The 19,500-nt window shown below is 40.2% G+C and overlaps 1 protein-coding gene across 1 annotated transcript in view; it reads left to right on the forward strand.

Moving 5' to 3' along the window:
- Window positions 1–19,500, forward strand: part of HIBADH (3-hydroxyisobutyrate dehydrogenase) — a 170,035-nt gene that overhangs the window by 39,384 nt on the left and 111,151 nt on the right. The gene's annotated exons all lie outside the window — the stretch shown is intronic.

A 19,500-nucleotide genomic window follows, 5' to 3' on the forward strand; every position in this document is an offset into this window, starting at 1 on the left:
TTATGCGTCGGGCGTTTTACAGCGCGATCGTACGCACTGTAAAACGCCCAGGTGAGAACCATTCCCATAGGGAATCATTGGTTTCTCCTTGTTGAGCGTTTTACAGCGCGTAGGAACGCGCTGTAAAACGCTCAGGTGTGAACCCAGCCTTAAGGTTGCTCACAATGTGGTGGGGGGAAAAAAAAATATTCTAAATGGTTTGGAATTATAAAAAAAAAACCACTATTCTGCCACAGTTTTAGGGCTTATGCACACGACTGTATGTATTTTGCAGTCCGCAAAAAATACGGTTGACGTCCGTGTGCATTCCATATTTTGCGGAACGGAACAGCTGGTCCCTAATAGAACCGTACTATCCTAGTCCGTAATGTGGACAATAATAGGACATACGGAAACGGAATGCACATGGAGTAACTTCTGTTTTTCTTGCAGACCCATTGAAATGAATGGTTCTGCATATATTCTGCTAAAAAAAAAATGCAACGGACACGGAAAGAAAATACGTTCGTGTGCATGAGCCCTCATGGGTGTTGTTTTTTTTTGTTTTGTTTTTTATACCATTACCTATGCGGTAAAACTCACCTGTTACTTTTATGCTCTGGGTCATTATGATTACAATACCCCACAGGTATAATTTGTCTTGCTTTGGAATTTATTTATTTCTTTAGTATTTCCATATTCTGATCACCATAACTTTTTGGGGCTCTGTACGAATTTTAGATCACTTTTTGGTGCAGGAAGGAAGGGTTTGGGTTCATGGAGAACTGGGCCGAATTCTCTGTCGGTTACAGGCTCTGCAGTAGGGACGGGCTGCACCTTAATGGGGAGGGTGCAACTGCCCTGGGGGAAAAAATGGTTAGACGGCTGGAGGAGCTTTTAAATTAGGATCGGGGGTAGGGGATCATACTAATAAGGGGGTAGATGGTGTAGACCAGGCATGTCCAAAGTGCGGCCCTCCAGCTGTTGCAAAACTACAACTCCCAGCATGCCTGGATAGCTTACAGCTATTAGGGCATGCTGGGAGTTGTAGTTTTGCAACAGCTGGAGGGCCGCATTTTGGACATGCCTGGTGTAGACAGAGAGTGGGATATAGGAGGGGGCAGTGGGGATTTAGTAGGGGCTGGGGTTAGTGAGGAAAGTAGAGAGTAGACTGGGCAGAACTGTACACACCGAAGGAAAAATACTGCTGGTAACAAGAACCTGTTACATACAAACATCAACCAAGGTAACCCAAAAATCCCAGATATTTACTTTACAGGTAATAGTAATTTAAAATGTATTTTCACAAATGCCAGAAGTCTAGCTAGTAAAATGGGGGAGCTGGAGGCTATGGTATTAGAAGAACACATAGATGTAGTTGGTGTGGCTGGGACATAGTTGGACTCTTCGCTTCACTGGGCTGTAAATATTGAGGGTTTCACACTATTTAGGTAAGACCTGGTCAATAGAAAAGGCGGTTGCGTGTGCCTGTATGTGAGGAGCGATCTGAAGACAAGTGTGAAAGATGCAATTGTGGGTGAGGATGTGGAAACCTTATGGGTGGAATTACAAAGGGATATAAACGCTGAAAAAAATAATACTTGGTGTAATCTATAGACCCCCCCTCTCCTATCACAGAGGAGATGAGCAGAAGTTTAACTGTATAACCAAACAGAGCGGGCAGCGCAGGTTGGTACAGTGGTCATAATGGGAGATTTTAACTTCCCAGACATTGACTGGGGTCATGGTTCTGCCTCAACCGCAAAGGGGAGAAGATTCCTCAACTTGCTGCAGGACCACTTTATGGGCCAGTTTATAGAAGCTCCCACTAGGGGCGATGCTCTGTTGAATCTGGTCATTTCTAATGATGCAGAGCTTGTTGGTAATGTTACTGTTTGATAAACACTGGGTAATAGTGACCACAATATAATTATGTTTCCCCTAAGGCCTCTTTCAGACGGGCATCCCGGATTTTCCTCGGATGCATCGCGGGAAACCCGCAAGAGTGTGCATACAATTTCAGTCAGTTTTGACTGCGATTTGTATTCAGTTTTTATCGCGCGGGTGCAATGCGTTTTGCACGTGTGTGATAAAAAACTGAATGTGGTACCCAGACCCACTAAAGTTCGGGTTTGGGTTCAGTGTTGTGTATATGTTATTATTTTCCCTTAAACATGGTTATAAGGGAAAATAATAGCATTCGTAATACAGAATCCTTACTAAAATGTTGCTTGAGGGGTTAAAAAATAAAAAATAATTAACTCACCTCATTGACTTGATCGCGCAGCCGGCATCATCCTCTTTCTTCTTCTTTGAGGACCTGTTGAATGAAGATAGAAGATCCTTCTATCTTCATTACGCAGACCTGTGCTGACGTCACCGATTACGTCATCAAAGGTCCTTTTGCAGGTCCTGAAAGAAGACGATGCAGGCTGCGCGATCAAGTGGATGAGGTGAGTTATTTTTTTAAAAATTTTTTAACCCCTCAAGCAACATTTTAGTAAGCATCCTGTATTAAGAATGCTATTATTTTCCCTTATAACCATGTTATAAGGGAAAATAATACAGTAAATTGACTTTAATCAATTTACTAACATAATTTTCTAGCAACCATGCGTGAAAATCGCATTACATAAGCTATGTAGAACTGTACGGTCTATGGAAGATGTCCACGAACTACAAGCTGACTTAAACACTCTGAGTGATTGGGCATCAACTTGGCAAATGAGGTTCAATGTGGACAAATGTAAAGTTCTGCATCTTGGTAGTAATAATCTCTGTGCTTCATATGTCCTAGGTGATGTCACACTGGGAGAGTCGCTTATAGAGAAGGATTTGGGTGTCCTTGTAGATGGTAGATCAAATAACAGCATACAATGTCAATCAGCTGCTTCTAAGGCCACCAGGATATTGTCATGCATTAACCCAGGGGGCTGGATCTCACAGGCTCGTCACCGGAAGGCATCCCGCTGTCTTCCATGCCATCGGGTCCTCCCTACAGCCGCATGGGGACCGGATGGCACCGCGGTTTGCTGCGATCGCCGATGCGGGGGAGTCACATGACCCCCCCCCGGCGTTGACAGAATGCCCGCTGAATGATTTCATCGGACATACTGTTCCGATTAACCCCTGCCGTGCCGCAATGTAGTTTTAAAATTAGGACGTACCGGTACATCATGGGTCCTTAAGGACTCTGCAAACATGGCGCACCAGTACGTCCTAAGTCCTTAAGGGGTTAAACGAGGCATGGACTCCCGGGGCAGGCATGTTTTACTACCACTTTACAAAGCGCTGGTGCGGCCTCATCTAGAATATGCAGTTCATTTCTGGGCACCAGTACATAGAAAGGATGCACTGCAGCTGGAAAAAGTACAGAGGAGAGCAAGTAAACTGATAAGGGGCATGGAGGGTCTTAGTTATGAAAAAAAATTAAAAGAATTGAATTTATTTAGTCTTGAGAAGAGACTTCTAAGGGGGGACATGATTAACCTATACAAGTATATAAATGGGCCATACAAAAATATGGTGAAAAACCATTCCATGTAAAATGCCCTCAAAAGACAAGGGGCACTGCCTCCGACTGGAGAAGAAAAAGTTCAGTCTCCAGAAGCGTCAAAGCTTTTTTACTATAAGAACTGTGAATCTGTGGAATAGACTTCCTCAGGACGTGGTCACAGCAGGAACAGTGGACAGTTTTAAAAAGGGTTTAGATGAATTCTTAAAAGTAAACAACATTAATGCTTATGAAAATGTGTAGAAATCTGAGTCTCTCTTTCTTCTGGGATTCGCGGCCCCCACCTATCCCTTGGTGGAACTTGATGGACTTATGTCTTTTTTCAACCATATTAACTATGTTACTATGTAACTTTTTATACATTATTTTTTATTTTATTTTTTGTGGGAGGTGAAGTGACCAAAAATGACGAATTTGTCACATGGGATAAATATTTTCAAATATTTTAACAGTAGGCATGTTTTCGCCCGTGGCAATGCCCATGATAATTATTTATGTATTTTGGGGGAAGGGGGGGGGGGGGGTGTGAGACCATTGTATGAAATATTGTATCCTGAGGCCATTGTATCTTGAGGGATCACTGTGTGTATGTATATATTATTATTTTTTCCCCCCACTTTTTAATAGTTCCCCTGGGAAACTAAAAACAAGAAATCGTTAGCATTAGCATAGGAGTCTATTGGAATTACACTGTGTTGTATGGAGCTCTCCATCAGAACTAGTGTGTGGCAGTCCTGTACCACTCTTGCGTACAGACTGCCGCACACTACATCCTGCTCTCCAGATCCTTGTTGGGGGTAAACATCCATTTTGACACCACTGCAGCCAATAATTGACTTTGACACCGCTGCTGCCATCACTTGTAAAGGGTTCAACAACCCTTTTAAGTCCATAGACATTTTCTGCTCGGATCAAATGCTGCTAAACCGATTGCAAAAGCAATCCAATTACTTAAAGTAATGGCATAGTCTTCAGTGATTGCAGTCATCTGAGCATGATTTTAAAATGTTAAAGACATAAAGACCCACAAGCGAGCAGCAATTAAAGGTTGCTGTAGTAAAGGCCAGGCAAAGCAGCACAATGGAGAAAACTTGGCATTTGGTGAAGTCCTTGAGCTCCAGACTTCAGGACGTCATTCATTTCAAAGTCCAAATATTTGTCTCATTACTTTTGAGCCTGGGAAAATGGAGGGAGTATGAAAAATGGCTATAATTCTTCATCGGTTAATGCAGTATTTTTGTTAAAAACCCCTTTAATCAAAGCTAAAAATCTATCTGCACTTTAATTACATGTTGATGGCGTCGGATCTATTTTGATGGTGTACAGGCTGAATTATGGATGAATTATGTCACGGTCCAAACAATCCCAGACTTAACTCTAGATTTTCAATAAAACCAGGGATATACTGACCATAGACCCTACAGGGAAATTTCCAGGAGGGCCAATGCTCAGTTGGTCACCTGAGCCCTTTTCACGGCAGGTAAGTACAAAATGATTGGATGCTCTCAGTATTAATGCTAGGAGCATCTGGTACTTATGTCCCTGGCCAGTGGCACAGGTACCTTCCTGAATTCAACTATATCGCCATCATTAAGACCGTGATAGAGGGGCAGACTGGCCATAGACACTACAGAGAAACTTACCGGTGGGCAGATGTCCAGGGGGCCGCCTGAGCCCTCCTCATGGCCACCAGCCAGGTAAGTAATGATATGACTCTAGAATCTAATTAACGCTGATAACATCAAGTAGATATGTACTTGGCTGGTGGCTGCGGGTGCCCTCCTGATTCGTGAATTCAACTGTATTGCTATCCTGAGCCAACTGGAGTAGGCGCACAGAATGTGGCAGCTAACGCTTGCCACCATAGGGGGGCAGATTCTTGGGAGGTATTTTGTGCTGTTGGGGTATTATTTTGTGCAGGACTGTGGTTTTTGATGCTGCTGGGGAAGTTTATTGTGTTGCACTGAGGTATTTGGCTCTGCTGGGGTGGTAATTTATGCTGCAATATATTATTACTGGCGCCGCTTACTTGTGTTGGCCCTGCCTTCTGTCAATTTGGACCCACCTACAACATGGGGCCACTTTTTTTTTTTCCCCAGGGCCAGTTTAAAGGGAATGTGTCATCAGAAAACGACCTACTGTTTAAATAACTTTTTTCTGTTTAACATATTTTAAAATAATTTTTGATATTTTTAATTTTCCATGTCCCTTTTTATATTCAAACTAAAACCAAAAATCATGCAGATTTTGAACTGGCCACCTTGTCTAATAATTGGCACCACTTCTTGGTCTGTACAGATCACTTTATTGCAGTTATGTCATTCTAATCCTGCCTGTAATGATATCACCTCTGTGTATAGATTACACAGGATCCACCATTCACAATAGGTGATTGTCAAATCTATCTATTGTTTCCTTGTACAATAACCTCTGCACAGGTCACAGAGCATGCCTAGAGAATTCTCCCATAGAAGTCAATGGGGTCCTCTCCTGACCATTGTGTCTATGGCCCATGGGGCTGCCGTGAAGCAATTTTGTTAATGCTTTGTAAATGCTGTTAAAACAGCTCAGGCAAGATGGCTGCCCCCATAATTATGTTCAGGCAATGAAATAAAATAAAATAAATCTACAATCAGAAAATAACAGATTATAATAAAAAGGATATCTGTTACTATCTGATTTTAACTGATGGATACAATTTTTGGTGAACCATTTCCTTTAAGTTCCCAGTCCACCCCTGAATAAAACCTGATAACCTAATTTAAGGTAGAAAAGACAACATTTTCACAATTGCCATAAACTGAGCATTACAATGAAACCTATCAAATACAATCAGCAAGTCACTATACCGTTATGTGTACCCCCTATGGTTTCCTATGAAAGAATCTGTCCTTGCCTAAATTTCAAACATACACATACATTCTCACTAGACATAAGGAAAAACTTATGAAAACTTCCTGAAATCAAACCTGTCTTTGTTGCTCATATGAAGAAAAGAACAGCTTACTGCAGCTTTGTATATCCCGTTAGTGTTACACAGTCCACGGTGCAGGGACAAACGCCATATCAGCCTTGGGAAGTCTTCCTTATAGAGGAAATCCAGCACCCGTGTAGAAAGAGTCCAATAAAAATCACCATATTTGTATTCCATGTCACAATCCATCAATAAAAACATAAACGGCTTACGCATCTTGAACCGTTATGCTTTGGTTCTTACTCATAGCATGCTTCTAGGGAAGGAGGCGTCATCAGTTTTGTAACTTGAGAATTATGTGGATTACTGGCTGTTGATCACTTTCAGCTAAATAACCCACTGAAGCCAAAATTGTCCCTGGTGGGGTTGTATAGTGTAGGTCCTTCTATATTAATCAAAGGCCCCATTTTTGCATATGTTAAATATTTTGTAACATTTCAAAACCTAAAGACCTGTATGGTGTTGCCTAGCTCACCAAATTCTCCAACAACCTAAGAGTAAAATGTAGTAAGCAAGTTGAGCAGTATGAGTAAATCTCTGGTGTCTTTTTCTTAGGTGCTTTTGGTGCTGTTCATGCATGTTTTATGCTCTTACAGTGTTTTTAATATACAATTGCGGAAAAGGGGAAACCTATCCTACATTCGCTAACTTGTTGCCATGATTACTCTTAATACTATTTCCATACTGTTAAATAGTCACTGTACTTTCGAACAATTTCATTTAACAGAGAATGGTTAAATACCAAATTGCTTCATTAAAAAAAATTATGCCTGCATCCACCTGAAAAAAAAAAAGCTGTAGTCATGGCCCCTAGGGGTCTCACTTCCACCTAATTTGCAGTCCACTGCTTGTTGTCAGATAAGATTCATCCCTAGTAATACAGAAACCGAATATGGCAGAGAGGACCTGGGGGCATCTCAGAGATAGCTGAGATCCTGAGCCTGAGAACTGCACTGCTTCTGAAGATCACAGGGGCCTCCTGCCTTACTGTAAGTGTCATTTCCCTTCTGGGCTGAAAACAAACATAGTGGGAAGTAAGGGAGAGAATGCCACAGCAGTACAGTGCTGGCAGATTCCACGGAAGGGAGACACCTGCTTCCGAGAGAAATGCTTCTAGCTATGCAGCTGGCTAAGTTGGGGAATAAATAGGCTGAAAAAGATATTCTTGTATCACATCCAGAACAACCGAATATATGATGAACCATTTATAACCAGCTTAAAACGCTTTTGATCAGGTGGTCAGGGGCTTTATCCAGACTGAGGTTAACTGGAGACACACTAGAAATGTAGCTACTGGAGACACACTAGAAATGTAGCTACTTCCACAGTGGGATATTCAAGTGAGATCTTGAGAGATATATATATATATATATATATATATATATATATATATATATATATATATATATATATATATATATTACACAATAGTGATCAAGTGACCAATAACACCGCAGTGTAATATTTTCTAACCCACTAACTAATGATAACGATAGGAAATTTAGTAGCAAAGAAGAAAATTGACTAAACATCCTAAATTGCGCATGACATAAGGCACAAAAGAAGAAAATTTTACTTAAAATTCAGCTTTAAGGGGTTTTCTGGGATTTTACTACTGAGGACCTATCCCCAGGATAGGTCATCAGTATCTGATCGTGGGGGTCCGACACCGGCGGCCTCCTCACAGCTTACCAAGCACAGCGCTGTACTTGGTATCACACTTGGCCCCATAGAAGTGAATGGGGCTGAGAGCGATACCAAGCAAAGCTACTATACACGGCGCTGTGCTTGGTCATCTGCGAGAAGGCCGTGGCACTTACAGGAGCACTAGTGCCTTATCAAATTTCTCAAACAGCTGATTGGCAGGGGTCCCAGGTGTCGGACCCCCACCAATCAGACACTGATGACCTTTCCTGAGTCGGTATTTAATTAAACATATGCTTGTGATTTTATTTTTATTGTTCATTTTGCACACTATAACATAAAAAGAATGATACAGAAATAAGCTCCTATCAGGTCTGCAGGGCACAGTTATGGTGTACAAGCTGCATAAGTTAAGATGAAGAATACCTCGAGCCTTCAAGGAATAATACATTTTGGCATTTCTTTTTTTTTTTTTTTTTTTTTCAGTGCATCTGCATCACCCTGAATGAATGCTTACACAAATTTAAGTGTGTTTATAGAGGGAGAAAATAAATATATTTTTTAATATTTATAATATAAATGAATAATATAGAAATAAATAATAATTTATATATAGAAAGAAGCTGTTTCCGAATCTGATGGACCTGGCAATTAGCGACTCTGTTGCATGTATGTTTAATCTCTTCTAATGAAGCTAATTAGTGTCATAAGCTGTTGTCTGTCATTTTTGGACTCCCCCTTTAATCTGATATAGGTGATCTTTGCCCGTTTGTGACCCAAAGAGATAACGATGAGTTTCTATTTCTGCCACTAAGTGAAGGGGTAAAACACAAAAGGCAATAAATACTCTTGACCAGAACCATTAAATGGAAAAGCTGGGATTTCTCCTGGTCTTGACTTGAAGCTGTTTGTTTATCAGCTGGCGCCTAGTCTGGAGCTGAGAGCTCAAGATTTCTATCTGCCTCAGAACTTTGGAGAATTTCGCAAGGCACTTTCATTTTAACTTTAAGGTAACTTGAGTTTATAGCTTTGGCTTTAAAGATTACTAATGATTTACTCATTTCCTTGCCATTTAACTGAAGTGGACTTTTTTCCCAGGAAGGGATCTGTGTTTATTTAGGGCTTTTGTCTGCGGAGGGATTAAAAGGCGGCCCACCTACATCGTGAACTTGATGGCAATAAAAACTCACCAAAACACACCATAAAAACATTCTTACCATGGCATTAATTATGCAGTGTTGAACTGCTAAGAAACATGTTTCATTCATACCTTGACTATGGCAGAAGGATTTTTTTTTTTTTGTTGCTTCAGATGTCATTATTTTTCATAGATAGAAATTGTGTTCTATACCCATGCTATTGCGTATTCTTGTCTATCCGATTTCACTGCTTTATATTGACCTCAACATTTTAAAACACAATGGGACTATCCCACTATGCTCTGTATGTGTGTATATGATTGTGTGTATAATGTGATTGTTATTTATTATGAGTGTGCCGTGAATACTTTGTGTGTGTGTGTGTGTGTGTGTGTGTATAAAAAAAAAAAATATATATATATATATATATATATATATATATATTTAGAGATCTCTCTCAAACAAATTGAACTACTCAAACTAGTTATATATTTGGAGACATAATGTACAGTATACCAGAATATTAAATGTATAAAATTAAGTGTGTGTGTATGTGTGTGTGTGTGTGTATATATATATATATATAATCTCTCTATCTCTAGAGTAAAAAAAATTGCAGCACAGACTACAAGCAATAAACGGGTGCAGCGTCCAATGGGAATAGGCATAATGTATAAAGAAAAACGGACAGCATTCCAATTTTCAGAAAAAAAGGAAGAAAAACATTTATTTTAGAAAGGTGTGGGCAGCACCGCTGTCTGTAAGGTGCGGACGGAGTGCCAGCGGGTGTGGAGGCGATCCACCTCCAATAAGATGAAAGAAAAAATTCCACAGCACCTCCAAGGCGTAAAAAAGTAGAAAAGGCTTTATTCACCAGACCCGCAACGTTTCGATCCGCTTTCTGGGATCACTGCTTGGGAAAGATCCCAGAAAGCGGATCGAAACATTGCGTACCGGTGAATAAAGCCTTTTCTACTTTTTTACGCCTTGGAGGTTCTGTGGAATTTTTTTCGTTTGTGTGTATGTGTGTGTGTGTGTGTGTGTGTGTGTGTATATATATATATATATATATATATATATATATATATATATATATATATATATATATATATATATATATATATATATAAATTACACACACAATTTACTTACACGTTAGATTAAGTATCCAAGTATATGATAATTTGTTTCTGATGAACAGTTTTTAACATAGGACTACTAATTTATAGTCTTATATTTGTGTAATAATTAAAAGCCCTTTCTACATGAATTCTGTAGTCGGGTTTAATCCAGTATCCAGTATTATAAAGTCCTCTGCTTTGTGCATTTTTTTATATACACACTTTTATATAGGCTGGCTAGGAATATCAGCAAGAAGAATATATCATCAGTGATTACTATACTCAACTTATTCCCCTTTCAGTAATATGCTAAATTCGATAGACTTCAAATACGAGTCTGCCTTTTGAGCTGATTAGCAGTTGAGCCAATATGTAAAACATAAGACACATACTCAATATTTTTTACGTTACACCACAAGATGGCAATACATTCTAACATCCCTGGATTAGTAAATAGATGGATGTAGAACAGATAATTGCTTACCTATTTTGGTAGTCATTATTGAACAATTCTAATTTGTAATACCCACCGTTCAGTCTTTCAACTCTTTTTATCTACGCGACATCATCGGCTGATATTGAAAATGTAAGGGTATACATATATTTAGGATATGCCTCCTCATGAAATAAGAGGTTCTGTGTGAACATTGATTTCAATATTTATATACTTAAGAATAGATGTTATCTTTAAATATTGTGCATTAACTTAAAATCATTATTTATAAAAAATTTGTCATTTTTAAAAAAACTAATACTCCTATATCGAAGATACTTCATTTCACCCTGTACCCTTGTATCAACGGTGCCCATATATTTTTACATTCTAGGTATAGTTATAACATAACTCACAACAAAAATATAGATACTTAATTGCATTTATTATATGGCGTGATGTTAAATGAAGTTTTAAAACGTACAATGTTCTGTATGTTCGAATTTATTATGAAAAAAATGTATGCACGTTTATGTGCTGCATATATAATCTGTATATTTCTATTGAATTTGTCACATTTTGGTGCGCGCGTGTGATTTTTTTATTTTATTTATGTAGATATATCTATGTCTTTTTATTCATATGCACATTATGCGAAATGCAGCAGAAACAGCAGCTACTTAACATATCCGTCCGTCACAGGGTCTTCAATCTCTATAAAGCTCTTTTTGTATTTTACTAGATGTTAGAATGACCATCTATCAACATTAGTTGTGCGGTGGTTGGGTTCTGATACAATGCTTATTCCCTGAATTTATGACATTGAATTAGAAAATGTTGTATTATTATACAAAAATATTTGGGATATACTACATGATCATAAATGAATATATTTTATGCATTACATAAATATGTTGATCTTTATAACAAGTCAATATCTAATGTTATGGATTTGAGCTTGAAAGTGAGTATTCCATTTTACAGACCTGCTGGACATCATTTTATACTTTTTTTTTTTTTTATATTTTTATTTAGTATTTAGAAACTTACTTACATACCGGTATGTAAATGTTCGGTAGTATAGGCATAGAAAGGGTTGCAGTCTTTTTATGTTTTTATATTTTAAGGTAATGTCAAATATGTCGCCTTGAAATGATATTGCACCTAGTAAACAGCCGTTCAGTTTTACTGTAACACTTGTACAAAGTAAGGGATCCAATTTTGCTTATTAAACACGCAACCTGTCGGACTTGGTTGTTCATGTCATGAGAAGAGTTTATCCGAGACATAACCAGTAAATGCGATATATATTTTTTAAAGGGATAAAATGGTTAATCCGATTAACTCCATAATTCAGAGCTTTGTGTTGGGGTGGGGGGTTATTTTTCACTATTAGCATAATGCAAGAGATAAATCTTGCAGCACAGTACAGTTGAGTCCTGAAATGTGTGCAGTTATCATGCTGTATAATACAATATATACATATAATATTACCGATCTTGGCATCCACTGTGCTTCTATTTGCTAGTTGTATTAGACTTGTAATTGTGCTTTGTTTTACCATGTCACGACAATATGTGGATATAAAATAGTAATGTAATAAGGATTTAGCAAAAGTAATATAAACTATGGATGTGTGGATGCAGTGCTGGGGCACTCCGAGTCCCTGCAGTTCTCCCTACAGATTTGTAGGCACTCTGTATTCACTTCTGGAAGTAGTCTGTCTAGAACCAGTGTGCCTACCAGGGGATAGCTTTGTAAAACGGCATATCATTTATTTATTTTTCTTGCCGAGACCATATGAATTAAAGAGCACTAACAGCACTAAATGCTTCCATATGAAATCTCAGGTATAAAGTACATTATACGCCCATAGACTAGGTGTTGTTATGCAGAAAGTTTTTTTTTTTTTTTTTTTTTTTTTTTTTTTTTTTACGAAGTCCATAATGATTTTTCTAATTGTGAGATCCCTATAATGAATACTTTAATCACAAAGAAAATATCTGCATATTATTTGGAGAACTTTTTCCAGCATGTTATTGAACTTCAAGAGATTGGAACTGTTTTAAAAATGATATTGCTGTACGTATTACTGTACATACCATGTCACATTATATAATAAAACCAAATTATGTTTGTATTAGGGCTTCACAACACAGCATAGTCCCAGTAAAATTGTGACATTATCGTGACCTTGTTTGCCTGGGGGGGGGGGGGAAGTTGCATGACAATGTCCACAGCCTTTGAGAATGGCGAGTCTGTCAGCAGTTTTGATCATGCTAAACTGCTATCGGTGCTGGAAAGAGCATTGCAAACATTGTGGAGCTTTGCTCATCAGGAGTAGTGCGACTATGAAGTTTTATTCTGCCAGGCTCTGCTTTTGCGAGTGCTCAGTGCAGGGCTCCACTCTGATGTGATCTATGTATTGAACTGCTTCACAGCCCCTCTCCTCAGCTGTCATCCAACCAGGAGACCCCTACAGCTGTCACTCAGAGCAGGGGGATGAGCTGTGAAGCAGTACAATGCAGAGAGCATTCATTCACACTATTCGCGATAAAGGCTCCACAAATGGTATGTTTTTACTGCTCTCCTGAAAGGTTAAGTTGGTTGTGCAGGCAGTTTACGTTGATGACTAGGGATGAGCAAATCGACTTCGGATGAAACAGTTGGAATCGGTAAAAGTTTTTTTTTTTACAGTAGAAATTCATTTCTGAAGTTATTACCTGAAGTCTCGCAAAACTTCGCAAAGTAATAACTTGGGCTCATAGGAGCCAATACATTCTAATACTGTACGGAGTGCTCGCTCCTTACAGTATTCTAATGAAGTTTTATGCGAATTGACTTCAGATGTTTCATCCGAAGTCGATTCTCTTATCCCTATTGAACTTTCCTCTGGATATATCATCAATATCTAATCAGCATGGGTCTGACACTCTGCATCCCTGCCGGTCAGCTGTTTGAAGAGGGTTGTGAGTGTTGCCTCCTGTTCATTACACTGCACGTCGCCTTCCTTGTTACGGCGGTGCGGTGTAATTACAAGTATATGCTCTTTCTGCTGCTCAGAAACATTGATTTTGGGTGCCGCATCAACAATGCTTTCACCCGATGAATGAGAGGGTGATTGGTGGCATATTTACATTGGGTGAGCTTACGATCATTCGTTCCCAATAATCGGCAAGCTAATCTGCCTGTGTGAAAGTGCCTTCAGGTTTGTTAGATGATTAGACTCAGAGTTAGGTCTGTGGTCACAGAGGCCAGAAGGAATAGATGCAAATATGATGCCATCTGTTGGATCCAACAGATCTATATATACTATTTTTCGATGTGAACTATCTAAATCTAACCCAATCAAAAAATATAGCCATCCCTTATAAATTTCACAAATGTCATGTACTTGCCTGTTTGGGATCGGGTTTGATCTAAGAAGCGCTGAAACAATGGTTTGATATTACAGGACTGTATAAATTTTGACAACGTCCTCCATTTATCTGGGAAGTCTGACGCTCATGGATGACAAGCTCCCAGGAGTGTCAATTAGATTTGATGTTGGAAATCAGTGGCCTAACCCCGATGCACTCCTACTGAGAAGGGAACACTCCCACGGCAGTACAGATGTGGTTTTTTTTATCCTTCTCACAAGTTAGGAGGAATGTTTTAACGCATTAAATGCTAGAAAACATTGTGCTGCAGGTGTAGAGAGTGTGTTAACTGAAGAGTGACATTGTACTTCATATATTTGTTACATTTAAATCCTTTTTAGTATTTTCTCATGTTTTCTAGTTGGTCTAAATATGATTTTTTTTTTTATTTTTTTTTTATTTTTTTTTTTATCTCCGATTCAAAAATAATGTCATGTTATGTAGATGGCACACAGTTTTACAGATTATAGCATTTAGGGTCTATTCACACGTCCGTTTTTTCTTTCCTGATCTGTTCCGTTTTTTGCTGAACAGATCTGGACCAGATCTGGACCCATTCATTTTCAATGGGTCCTGAAAAAAAACGGACAGCACAATGTCTGATTTTTTTTCAGGACCCATTGAAAATGAATGGGTCCAGATCTGGTCCAGATCTGTTCAGCAAAAAACGGAACAGATCAGGAAAGAAAAAACGGACGTGTGAATAGACCCTTAGGGCTCATGCACACGAACATATTTTTTTCTTTTGGTTCGTATGTGGAACCATTTACTTCAATGGGGCCTAAAAAACGGAAATGGCTTCATGCGCATTCCGTGTCCGCATGGCCGTTCCGCAAAAAAATAGAACATGCCCACAATGTGGACAATAAAAGGACAAGTATAGGACTGTTCTATTAGGGGTCGGCCGGACTGTTCCCCAATGCCGGTATCTGTGTTTAGCTAGAAATTAAATAGTCATGTACTATGATGTCTGATTTAAAAAATGTTACACCAGTAATTGCATAACCCCTTTAAACATTGGCATTGGCTGCTCCGACCTATGCACACTCGCTTGGTCCCGGCCACTAGAGAGGCCAGCGCCTTTTTCTATAGTGTGCAAGAACGACCACCACTGCTGGATTGCAGGGTGGTCGTAACCCCTGGATATGAGCAGTGTATAATGTGATTGAAAAATGAATCCAGCCAGCAAAGGAAGCAATATGGACAATCACAATACATTAGTAAGTGGCTTGTATTAACTTTATCTACATGGTAAATGCCATTTGCTGGTGAGGTGAGACAACCCCTTTTAAATGACAATGGATACATTTGGGCTTTAAAGTGAACATACCTCCATGTAGGGTAGGTGTCCTGAAACGTCACCATATCTTTCTTGTGAAAATCCAGTCCTCCAATCCTGAGATATGCCTCCTTATAATTTTATGTGAATAGGGTTTTTGGTGCAACATGGGCAAGGCCTCTGCATTTGGTGCACCATCACGTTGCCAGCAATGCTACACAGGCCTCTCCCTGTTGTTTAACAGTCCCTGAGATTTTCGGAGCTGGTAGCAATGATTCAGGGGAGCAAGGTGCACCGAACAGAGCGCAGCCGCCGATGGCGCACCTAAAACCTTATTTGAATCAACATAAAAATTAACATTTCTCAGGAAAGGAGGACAGGATTTTCACAAGAAAGGTATGGTTAAGTTTTAGGGCACCTGCTATATGCAGTATATTTACTTTGAAAATGATTTTGGAGCATCTGTCAGCATGAGCAACACTAGTAAATCGGGCATACTGCCTGACAGGGTTGATCATGCAGAGTGCAACTACCCCCATCTTGTAGCAATCCTATCTGTCGTTGTGTGCTTTCATTTTTATGCAAATTACGTGACCAGAAATTTTGCTCATGCACCATCGAGAGTTCAGTTGGCACATGCGCAGTAAACCTTTAATTGACTGTCCCTGCTCCTTAGATCTGAACTGCATCGATTGACTGGTGTAGTGCGCCAGCAAGAATTCAATCAGTGGGAGAGGGGCAGTGACTAAGACGAAGGCCGACCCTCGGTGCTCCAAACACCTCGTTAATATAAAAATACATTTTTTTTTCTTAAATGACAGATCGGATTGCTATAAGACAGGGGTCATTGCAATCAGCATAATCATCCCTACCATGCTGTATGCCTGGTTTACTCCGGGTGATCATGCTGACAGATGCTCTTTATGATAGCTGGATGCGCAAAGAGAAAGCAGTGGTAGTCAATAACCGCCTCTGCTTCTCCCATTGCCAACGGTGCTATCACACCACATTTTTCCTTTCCAGACGGGAATCTGTGTTTTGGAGAAACTTGATCTGTTACAAAAATATGTGCAAAGTAATATCAGTTTTTATGACTCATGCATTTTTTCAGTTTTTGCTGGGAATCAATACAAATTTTACAAAAATAGGTAGATTCGGATTTTATGAACTGTGGTGGTCTATAGGCAAGAACTTCTGGTTCTCATCAGGCCCCCCAAAAAATGTTAGGGGGTAGAAACTAGGGCGACTTTAACATCAGTGTTTGGAAATCCAGCAGGCTGTTCCGGAACAGCCTGCCGGAGATCACCGTATCTGGTATAGCCGGATAATGGCAGAAACAACTGGGCCCCCATTGACTACAGTGGGATCCGACAACGATCCAGACGCTTTCTGGCATAAATGCCTACTTTCAGCCAGGCAAAAGGTCCTGCATGCGTGACTTTTTATCCAGCCAGCATTATGCTGGTAAGCGGTCTGATCCCGTTAGTCAATAGGGATTCAGCGATTCCCAGCATTGTCCAGATATATGGTGAACTCAGTCCAGCTGTTTCTCTGCCAGAACATCCTGCCAGATTTGAAAACTCTGATGTCAACCTTGGGTGAGGGGCATTACATCTGGGTTTTTTTTTTTTCCCCCCATGTAGTGTTTTATTTCATTTCCTTCACGTTAAAGTTATCTCTTTGGAACTACTTTCTTCATAAATTAGGGAATCCCAAAAATAGCAATTGCTTAATATAAATTGATCTGAAATGCTAATTTTGCAAACTTTGTCATTAAAGGGATGTCTACACATGAGCAGATATCCTGAATAATGATGTACCCATGGTCGTCTTCTTTTTTTTAAATTGTGGCTTTGAAGAGTGTAGCAGCATACTCTTTCTGCTCCTACCTTGGTGTCTTTTAGTTTTGATGTATGAATTTCTTGAAATTTAATTTGGCTGCAAATCAATTCGACCCAGGTCAAAAGTGATCAAAGTACCCTGATAAGTTGTGGATGCCCTAGGAATGTCTGCAACTCATTTCTTCATTTGGAGGCTACTATCTCTCCTTGGGGAGAGAGGGCACCTTAGTCAGCGTGAGGAGAGTTATAGGCTGTGGCGAAACCAGCCTCGCCACTAGGTTTTGGAGAGGCCTGTTTATCAGCCTCTTGCCTCAGGATTACGGCCCTTTAAGATACTTTTACTAACTTTTAAACCCCTTAACCTGTTCAAGTGAATTTTGGATAGGTTTGTCCCCAAGTTATACTGGTTGATTTGATATAAGTTATATGTATGTACAATGTAAACTCACAAAGTTGTAACAATTTATAAGAAGTGTAACTTTTTAGCGTAGGAGATAATGGAGTCAATTTCTGTATTTGCTCACCTATCTCCTAGACAGAGGGGAGGAATATGCTGGGTGTGTTTCTATTGTCCCATTGTGCCATTGTCCCATTGTGTGTTTAAATGGTGATTTCTGTCCTGTTGTCTCCACATGTGTATTGGCGATTTCCCTTTGTCCTGAGAGATAATTGAATTGCTCCTCGGGTGTCTCCAGGGCAGAGAGGAGGAAACCATGATGCATTGTGGGGATGTGTTGTGTCTGTGTATCCTGAATTGCTGCATATCTGTCCTGTGTCGGTCTCCCTTCTGGTCCCCTAGGGGCGTGTCCACCAGATGGGGACCTGCATAAATACGGGCGAGTAGCCCTCAATAAAGTGTTCCTGTTTTATCCTTCATCATGTTGAGGCTGGTGTTTGGATAACTGATCAACACTGCGGGATTGCTATACGCTGAAGATTTGCCATACTCCCCTGGCATAACTACTAGCTCTTGTAAGAGCTGTTCCTGCTCTCAGGATTTAGGAGAGGTTCACCCACTGGAGCCTGGAGCCTTGTCGTAGGTCCAGGTTGGGTAGAAGACGGTGAGACCTCAACCAAGCTTCGGCGGTTCGTGGGGTCTGCAGTGCGTACGGTGTGAAGTGGAGTGCTTGGAGTCCTCGGAAAGCACTAGGAGCATCTATCGACGGAGGTACCCGGTCGGGGTGCCAGGAGATCCGTTACATAGGCCATACATGCTCCTCTGAAATTCTGTGAATAAAGGGATGCAAATGAGCTCTTAACAAGCTCTGTCCTCTGATGCCACCACATGTAAGGCAGCTATCCTGTAAGTCATTGTTCGACCCTTTAAATAGGCCTTGAGACATGACTTGGATATTAAATAATCCACCTCATCTGCAGACAGCTGTTTCGGGGTGATTGCCCCTCATCATTGCAGAGCAGAGAATACTGGCTTAAGCGGGTGATGGGCTTAAGTCAGGATTTAGGGTGTGTACTATCTCTCCTTTGAGAGAGAGCGCCTTAGGCTACTTTCACACCTGCGATCGGTGCAGATCCGTCTTGTATCTGCACAGACTGATCCGCACCAATAATGCAAACGCTTGTATCCGTTCAGAACGGATCAGTTTGCATTATTCTTAAAAAAAAAAAAAAAAGTCAAAACCGATCCGTCCTGACTTACACTGAAAGTCAATGGGGGACGGATCAGTTTTCTATTGTGCCATATTGTGTCAGTGAAAACGGATCCGTTCCTATTGACTTACATTGTAAGTCAGGACTGATCAGTTTGGCTCTGCATCGTCAAGCTGACACATATAAAACGCTGCAAGCAGCGTTTTGGTGTCCACCTCCAGAGCTGAATGGAGACTGATCGGAGCCAAACTGATGCATTCTGAACGGATCCTTATCTATTCAGAATGCATTGGGGCTGAACTGATCCATTTTGGGCCGCTTGTGAGATCCCTGCAAACATATCTCACAAGCGGACCCAGAAACGCCAGTGTGAAAGTAGCCTTAGTCGGCGTGAAGACAGTTAAGCCAGTACTCTCTGCTCTGCACTGTTGAGGGGCAATCACCCTGAAACAGCTGTCTGCAGATGAGGTGTTGGCTTATTTAATATATCGAGTCATGTCTCAAGGCCTATTTAAACGGTTGAACATTGACTTGTAGGATAGCTACATC

The sequence above is a fragment of the Bufo gargarizans genome, chromosome 5 (genome assembly GCF_014858855.1).
Source record: "Bufo gargarizans isolate SCDJY-AF-19 chromosome 5, ASM1485885v1, whole genome shotgun sequence".
Taxonomy (NCBI): Eukaryota; Metazoa; Chordata; class Amphibia; order Anura; family Bufonidae; genus Bufo; species Bufo gargarizans.